Genomic DNA, 9120 nt, shown 5'->3' with positions numbered 1-9120 from the left:
ACAATAAATTATGATATCAATAAGGCTGTCAATGGATCAAAACATTTAATAGCGAGTAATTAATTTATTCAGTGTTAACTCTTGCTGTTAACTATTCCGCACTTTTTAAAAACTAAATCCCCCTGTAACGGAGGTCAGCGTGTAGGTGCTGTGCAGGTAAACCTCACTCCCCTGATCTCAAGAGGCGCGGCTGCAGTCTTTAGCCTCCTTGTTAGTGCGCCCGCCTCCCACGCTGGAAACCCGGGTTCAAAACCCACTCGGAGCAGGCAAGTGGGACCTGTTACATTGGTGCCGTGACCCGGATGGGAGTGAGGTTTAGGGGGGTGAGTGTAACGGAGACCAGCGAGAAGGTGCTGTGCAGGTAAACCTCACTCCCCTGATCTCAAGAGCCGAGGCTGCAGTCTTTAGCCTCCTTGTTAGTGCGCCCGCCACCCACGCTGGAGACCCGGGTTCGAGACCCACTCAGAGCAGGCAAGTGGGACCTGTTACATTGGTGCCGTGACCCGGATGGGATTGAGGTTTAGGGGGGTGAGTGTAACGGAGACCAGCGAGTAGGTACTGTGCAGATAAACCTCACTCCCCTGATCTCAAGAGGCGCACTAGTGGCTGCAGTCTTTAGCCTCCTTGTTAGAGTGCCCGCCTCCCACACCAGAGACTCGGGTTCGAGACCCACTCGGAGCAGGCGAGTGGGACCCGTTACACCCCTTTGTGCAATAATTCAGTTCAGCTATTTGTTTGAATGAAACTAGAGTGAAATTTAATTCAACACTGTTCTTTATTTGTTTCTGCTTTTGATTACAACACATTATGTTAACAAGGAACTTCATATAAATCTCTGCAAAAATTCAATAATAAATGAACTTTCCCCACACTTTATGAACTTAATATTGCACATCTAAAAATGGCACAGTTTTGCACATGATGATGCTTTGTTGGGTAATATTTTACATATTGTGATTGTGCAGCAATTATGCGGAAATAAAAGACCTTTGCCAAATAAATATGTGGATGATCCACTGTGGCGTCTCCTAACAGGAGCAGCTAAAAGTAAGAGAGAGCTTCAACAAGAGTTCTAGCACACAAAGAATGCAAATGACTTTACTTTTGTCAAATGTTCCATCTGGGTTTGATTCATGAATAAATTACCCATTAAAAGGGTCTTTTGGTGCATCACTAGACACTTTGTGTCCTATACATTAGACATTTTGAGTTGCGGCGCTCGGTTTCAAAAGGTCTGTTCTGTTATCATGTCGAATTAGATAAATGCATTGACAGCATTAGGGGAAAAAACAAAAAAACAAAACTCTTTTTTAATTAATCACATGCATTAACATTGACAGTCCTAGTATATTAAATTAAACACTCACACAAGGAAAAAAGGCAAATGCGCTGTGAGATTTTGACTTCACTATCCCATGAAGCCACAGGAGAGCATTTGTGAATGGCAGTGAAGTGATGCAACTGACGCTGATAGCTCACATGGTAATGACAGATATACATTTACAAAGTAATTATTTATTCAAAAGAAGTACCTACTCAGCATGTGATTTCAGATGCACCACAAGAGTATGAAAGTACACAGATTTTTTTTTTTTCCTGATCTGATCGGCATTTGATGGGATGAAAATAGGAAGTTTTAAGCACTTTTGAAATTTGACCACCCACATATTTTTATTAAAATAGCTGCAATTTCTCTTTTTAGGGTTAAGAAAGTAGCGATATTTTCCCAACTACCAACTTGACCCGGCCTGAGTACCTGCTGGTTTATTTCACTGTGGCGTATCTCTCAGAAATGAACATGATGATGAAATGACGTCAGACACCGGCTTCGACTCTCAGACAGAATTCCTCACGGATGTGCTGTGCCAGGCTTAGAGAGTAACATTCTTCCTGCAGAATAAATAAAGTGTTAGCTGACGAGCGGCGGGAGACAAACGAATGCTTCTCACCGAAGATGAGGTCAACGTGACACACACCACTCCCCCAGAGCTTGGTTCCGTGTGCTCAGCCACGTAGATTAATTATCTGTTTGTTTTTGTTAACTTGACAGCAGGAAAGAGGTGGGATTAACAAGAGCAGGGCTCGAAAGCAGCAAGCCTCAAAATGGTTGTGCAACCAGGCAACTGCTACGACACACACACACTCACACTACTCCCTGAAATGTGAACATGATGTTATAGATGTATGGACAACAGTTTGTGTAATAGCCCATTTAGCTGTAGCCCAATTGCCTGATCTGAATATTTTAGCTGACAAAGTACAACATGTTTGGAATTTAGTGAGCACATGTGTTTTTTAAATAGGATTTAATACCTAGTGGCTTTCAAAAGCACTTTCTCATTTCACATTCTCTCATTTTGATTGATTGATTGACTGATTAATAAAGAAAGATAGAAATAATAATAATAATTTTACTTATTGCTCAGGTGTGATTTTGGCACATTACTTTGGGCAGATGCGGTCCTGTTGTTTAGGTTCGTTTGAGGATGCTTGAGTACTGCACTTTTCAAATAGTTCTGCAGATTCTCAGTTGGATTAAGATCTGAGCTTTGACTGGACCAGTGTAGGACACTCAACTTGTTGTTCTTGAACCACTCCAGTGTGTTTGAGATTGTTTTGCTGAAAGATAAACCGTCTCCAGAGCAGTTCCAATCTTGCAGCCGTTCCATTCTTCCTTCTGTTTTAACACAATGCTCAGTCTCGGCTGATGAATAGCAGTCCTACGGCATGACGCTTCCATGAACTAACTGTAGCTATGTTGTTTTTTGAAAAGTGACAAAAGTGTTAGATGTTGTATTGACCTTTGTAAATATCCATCTTGGTCACATTTGACCACAATATCTTTGTCTACATTGCAGCTGGGTGAATATTACAATTATTATGATGGCAGGCTTGCTTCCAAATGGTTGTTTTAAATAACAGAATAAATTGTGCCACACACCCATACGCGTCATTATTATGTAGTACTGTTGATGTGGTTGACTGGTGCACCTTTAATCTGCTGTTACCTTCAAAGTGATTGTTTATTATTTATTTATGTAATTATTATTATTATTATTTTTTTTTGTGGTTTCTTTTGGGACTTTCCTTCTTGGAAGGAGTGCAAAATAAAATTTTCCAGATTTATTATAGACGTCAAATGGTCTGGAAACAGGCAAGCACACGATAAAAAATAGTGCTACATTTTAAATTTCAGTGCAATAATGCAATAAATAAAACGGTATTTAAAAAAAATTTAAGACAAAAAAAATCTGCTTTTTAAAAATAAATATTTATTGGAGTGTATTGATTTGCACAAGATGCACTGCAAAACAGATTTTCTTACTTAGTATTTTTGTCTTGTTTTCCATAACAGATATCTACACATTCTTAAATCAAGTTACATTTACTTGACAAGCAAAATTAATTAAGATATTAAGCCTTGTTTTTTGGAAGTTTGGAAGGAAGGAATATTGTTAGTTTTTGCTTAAAAAAAATAAAAATAATAATAATAATGCCAATCGGGTCAGAAAATATAATCTTGTTTTCCCTTTGAGTTAAGATTACTTTTTTTTACCCCATTGGCAGATATTTTTTTCTTGTTTTAAGCATAAAATAACACAATTTTGATCATTTTTTTTCTTCAGAAAACCAGACTTAGTATCTTAAATAATTTTGCTTCTCAAGTACTAGAAATTTGTACTAGAAAACAAGACAACAATACTAAGAAAATCATGCTTATTTTGCCACTGTAAATAATTTGCCAAATAAAATAAGACGACGGTATTTGTAACTGATAGCAGTGGAACATCTGATCAAATGATGCAGCACACATGCTAACATCTTCACCAGGTGGAGGTTCTGCTATTTTATTTGCACTGAGCAGACACACTCAGCCTTGTGCTGAAATGTCCTCCCAGAGATTTATTGACCCAGAGGCCCTGTCCAGCACTAGAGAAACCCGCCAGGCAAGCCAAAGAAGAAGGAGGACACTTACAGTGTGATGAGGAGCAGGAGGAACACAGCTGGTCCTGCTCATAAGCAAAGAATTTCCTAATATGTCTCATTTTTATCAAGCAGGCTCATCCATTAGGATGAAATATTACTATGCATCACTTCATGCTGAAAGTATGAGTAACAGCTCATAATGGAGAGGCACAACTAGAAGGTTAAAGATACATGTTAGTGAGTAGCTAAGTAGCTGCCACTGTTCAGTTGTAAACAACGTGCAGATCTGCCTGGAAACATCTGGACAAAATCTAATGAATCACTAAAACGTTTAAGAAAAGTTGCCAAAAATGGCTGGATGTGTCAGTCGTAGTGTATAGGTGCAATGCCTTGTTCACAGTAAAGATGCAGTCACATTTACCATTACTCCATCATTCCAATAGGAATCTGTGCAATCGGAAGTTTTGTGCACAGCCTGTATGGCTGTCAAGTGACAAATGGACGAAGTACACAAATCAAGTACTAGAGTAAAATTACAGATATCCTAATAAATATTACTCCTGTAAAAGTATTAAGTACTCCTTGAAAAGTATTTGATTTTTAATGTACTTAAGTATTAAAAGTAAAAAGTATTGAGCGATGAATGTTTATTTTGTCATTTTAACATATACTTTTATATTGAATAATTTTATATTATATATATATATTTTTTTATAATCCTACTGCTCAAAATATCTGGGTGAGGGGGACTTGTCTTACATTATCATACAGTGTTTAAAATTTTTTTTGCCTCCATTTCGCTAATGAATCGTTCAGTGCAATTTGCGAACCGATTTAACAGGTTCATTGAATAGAAGAAGCTCACTCATGAATCGAACGCCGCTATTGCGTCTTGGAGCGGGTGAAGATTTCTCCAGTTCAAAATAACAAAGAAAGACATGTTTTTAAGAAATGTAGTGGAGTAAAAAGTACAATATTATGCTTTGGAATGTAGTGAAGTAAAAGTAAACGTTTCTCAAAATAAAAATACTCCAGTAAAGTACAGATACTTGAAAATTGTATCTGTATCAAAAATGAAAATTACCCCGTGATTTACTCACCCTCAAGCCATCCTAGGTGTATATGACATTCTTCTTTCAGACGAATACAATCGGAGTTGTATTAAATAATGTCTAGGCTAATCCATGCTTTATAATGGGAGTGGATGGTAGCCCAAAATTTGAAGTAAAAAAAATTGCACACATCCATTATAAAAGAAGTCCACACGGCTCTGGGGGGTTAATAAAGGCCTTCTGAAGCGACGCGATGCATTTGTGTAAGAAAAATATCCATATTTACAACTTTATAAACCTTAATCTCTAGCTTCCGCTAACTGTCGTACGCTCGTTCACGAAAGAGTGGCGTCCAGCGGATGACGTAAGACAGGCAAACGCGGTGACAAACGTGGAAGTGACGAACTCGGAAGTGACGAACTCGGAAGTGACGAACGCGGAAGTGACGAACTCGGAAGTGACAAACGTGGAAGTGACGAACGCGGAAGTGACGAACTCGGAAGTTAGTAGTACAAAACGAGGATTTGTAAAGAAAAATGTCGGAGGATTTCGATATAAGCCAAGAGGACACTGGTTTTCCTTTGCTGTAAACAAAACTTGTTTCTCGCGAGACTAGCATATTCTCACCCGGAGCTTATGCTACGCCTACGTCATCCGCTGGACGCCACTCTCTCGTGAACGTGAGTAGGACAGTTAGCGGAAGTTAGAGATTAATGTTTATAAAGTTGTAAATATGGATATTTTTCTTACACAAATGCATCACGTCGCTTCAGAAGGCCTTTATTAACCCCCCGGAGCCATGCTGACTTCTTTTATAATGGATGTGTGCAATTTTTTTTAATTCAAATTTTGGGCTACCATCCACTCCCATTATAAAGCATGGATTAGCCTGGACATTATTTAATACAACTCCGATTGTATTCGTCTGAAAGAATAATGTCATATACACCTAGGATGGCTTGAGGGTGAGTAAATCATGGGGTAATTTTCATTTTTGGGTGAACTATCCCTTTAAGTATTGTAATGAAGTAAAAACACTTAGTTACTGTTCAACACTAGTTACCAATAAAAACAAGATGCCATTTTTTTTTTTTTTTGAAGAGAAATCAGTTTCCACACCTGTTGATGCCATTAGCATTTTTATAACAATAGCAACCCTTTCATGTAATTTTAATGTTGTGTCATGTTAATCAAACTTAAACTACAGACCCCACTTTATTGGTATTTAAATAGCATTAAATAAAACTTTATTCTTGTACATACAGGCACTTTATTAAGTAGTGCATGAATGTAAAGTGAACACAGTCGAACACGGCTAAAGACTTCTGTTCACTTTGTCACGGCTAATCGCTTTCAGTGTGAATGCCCCATAACGCATTCGTAGGAAGCTGAGGTGTAGTTTACTGGGGTTCCCCGTACAAGGTGGTGATGACCAGTCAAGCAGAAAAGACCCCCCAGTTAAGCTATTAACATACTGTGACCTCTGACCTCCCACCTCTGCCCTGATAAAATGGAGTCTTAATGGAGGCCAGACTCCAGCGCAGGGCGACAGTGTGGCCCATGGGAAGGACGAGTGTCTTTCGATTTCAAGCACCCACTGAAAAGGCCCAATGAAGAGGAGGAGGACAAGAGAGGAAGTTTATACAGCCGACTTTTAGAGGGCCGCAGGAGTGTAGCTATTTATAAAGCTAGCAATCCTTTGCTAAAATTAATAAATACACACAATTGAAGGCATCCTGTTATTTTGTGGCCAGGACTGAGGAAGTTATTTTGTGGTACACTGATAATTTTGGTTAGAACACCAAGCTATAAATACTGTCAGCACCGCTCCCTCCCAAACTCCAAATGAAAATCCGGTGTTTAGGAAAACAACTGCAGGGGGAAAAAAGAAGAAGAAGAAAAAAGATGGAGGTGGAACATTTTTGAAGCAGGAGATTTGTGTTTAAGCACAGCTTACAGAGCGTCCACAACCCTGTAGTCAGTGTCACAGATGATTGCAACAGGAATTTTGGAAAACTGATACGGTCACAACATAAATAATGTGATTGAAACACTTTCCAACATACACTAACACAGTATTCAAAGCAGCAACAGGAAATTGGTCTGTCCACAGTAAATGTGAAACTGCTGCAGAGCATGACAAAATTCTATCCAATTAGAGTTCTAAATTATATATTTTTATTTTTTTATTATTAAACAGCAGTATACTTCTGGTCCTCTAATCTGATTGGACAAACAGATTACGGTGCTGATAAATGTGACATGTTTGAATTTGGACTGTATTGTGTTATATTATTTTTGATAAAACAAAGTCTCAGCTTTCAAACTGTACTATTTTCTCATGAAATATAATAAACATTTTAGGGGCCTTGTCATGTACTTATAGTAATAACAATAAATTATGAATAATTACATGCAACTAGCCCTAACCATATAGTAAGTGCATGTTGTTAATTAATATTACTCAGTACGTAACTGCACAATTACACTGAAAGACACCTTAAAATATTGACATCAAAACAATGTCAGAGAGTGCACGCAAAAATCTCTCTCACTCTCTCCCTCTTATTTATTTACCGTTGTGATCGAAATTATTCATACCCTTGGTAAATAGGAACAAAGTTAAAATGTTAAATGTTCTCCAAACTCATCAGGCATTACAGGTGAAGACTCAGAGCTGTTATCTTGGCTAAAGGGCATTGCAAAAAATATTGAATAAAAGGGTGATTAATTGTGGTCATTGTGTATTAGAGAAAATTTTTTTTATTTCCCCCCATTTTAAGTGCTTATTCTCCAATGAAAGGTTAGATTTGTGTACATTTAGACAATAAATGACTAAAAGGATTAACGATGCAGATTTATAGCCTTCTTTGTTCATATTTACCATATGGTATGAATAGGGTATGAATACTTTTGAGCACAACTGTATTTATTTATTTACTGCGAGTTATAGCACAAAAATATCACACTTTCAATCGCATCAAGATATCAGTAAAACAGCTTATGAACAACATTAACCTCCGAAAAAGTACTTTAATGTTTGTTAGTAGAAAAAAAAGTTTAAGGAGAGGAGATCACTAAAAATGGTAAATGCATTTTTATACTTATGCATATGACCTATATTATAAATGTGGTATATATTTACTTAATCTGTTATTGATGTCTTAATTATTAATGTTTCAGTAAATCTAAGTTTGTCAAAAAAAGTCAGAAAATTGTTATCTTTAGAGGCAATTTTCCCCAAAACAAGTTATTATAACAGCCACCATTTAAATGGATATGTAAAACAGTAAATATGGGACCAGCTCAAAGTATAAAACTTAATAATTATGTCAAGCAGATACTTTTTTGTGCATAAAAATAAATAAAAATGAGATTCTTCAGTTTTTGCCTGTCTGTTTTAGGCCATTCCCAACCAAGCAACTGACCAAAGGATTTAGGAAAAACAAAATGTTTTAGTAGGCTTTGGGTAACTTTGCAAAGAAGCCATGCAAAGCAATAATGCTGCAGTGCTGGCCTGCTTTGCTCTGACAGCAGGAGTGCAGGAGTGGCTGTTGAAAGGAGCTCTTTTTTTTGGTGGGTTTGTTTGTTATTTAATGTAGCTCAGTCTACAGTCTTGTCAGTTGACCATAACTCAAGTGAACGTTGCTGGGGCACTCCAGTCAATTATGTAGAGGCAGCAGACAGGGTTAGTTAGTGTTGGATAGGTGGGAGATACTTGGGGTCAAGCCCCAATCAACACTTCCCCCCTACTGGTCTGTCAAGTGCCATTTTCTACTGACGCCAATGCCGTAAAACTCAGCCGAGGTTTAGGACACACAAAATGGCTTTTATGGCTTAACATAAATTGTTTTACAATAACTTCCAACAAAACAGCTTCTGAGATTATCAGGGGCCAAATATGGATGAATATCAAAAGACATTTGGATATTCATTCGCACAGGGTTCTTACTTAAATAAGTAAAAGTAAACTTAACTTTCATGCCAGCCACTGCTGTGTTATTCACTAAAAAAGTCAACATTAACATTAGGGCATAAACAGCTTCCTTTGGTTCCGGTGGTCTCTTCCATGTTGTCCCAGTGTCCTGGCCCCCAACAGAGAAGGCAGGCAACAGGGGCCACCATGACCCCAGCCTGTTGC

This window comes from Sinocyclocheilus rhinocerous, unplaced genomic scaffold (assembly GCF_001515625.1).
Source record: "Sinocyclocheilus rhinocerous isolate Xijiao unplaced genomic scaffold, SAMN03320098_v1.1 scaffold95, whole genome shotgun sequence".
Taxonomy (NCBI): domain Eukaryota; kingdom Metazoa; phylum Chordata; class Actinopteri; order Cypriniformes; family Cyprinidae; genus Sinocyclocheilus; species Sinocyclocheilus rhinocerous.
The sequence above is the reverse complement of the archived record's forward strand: the minus strand, read 5'-3'. Positions refer to the sequence as shown.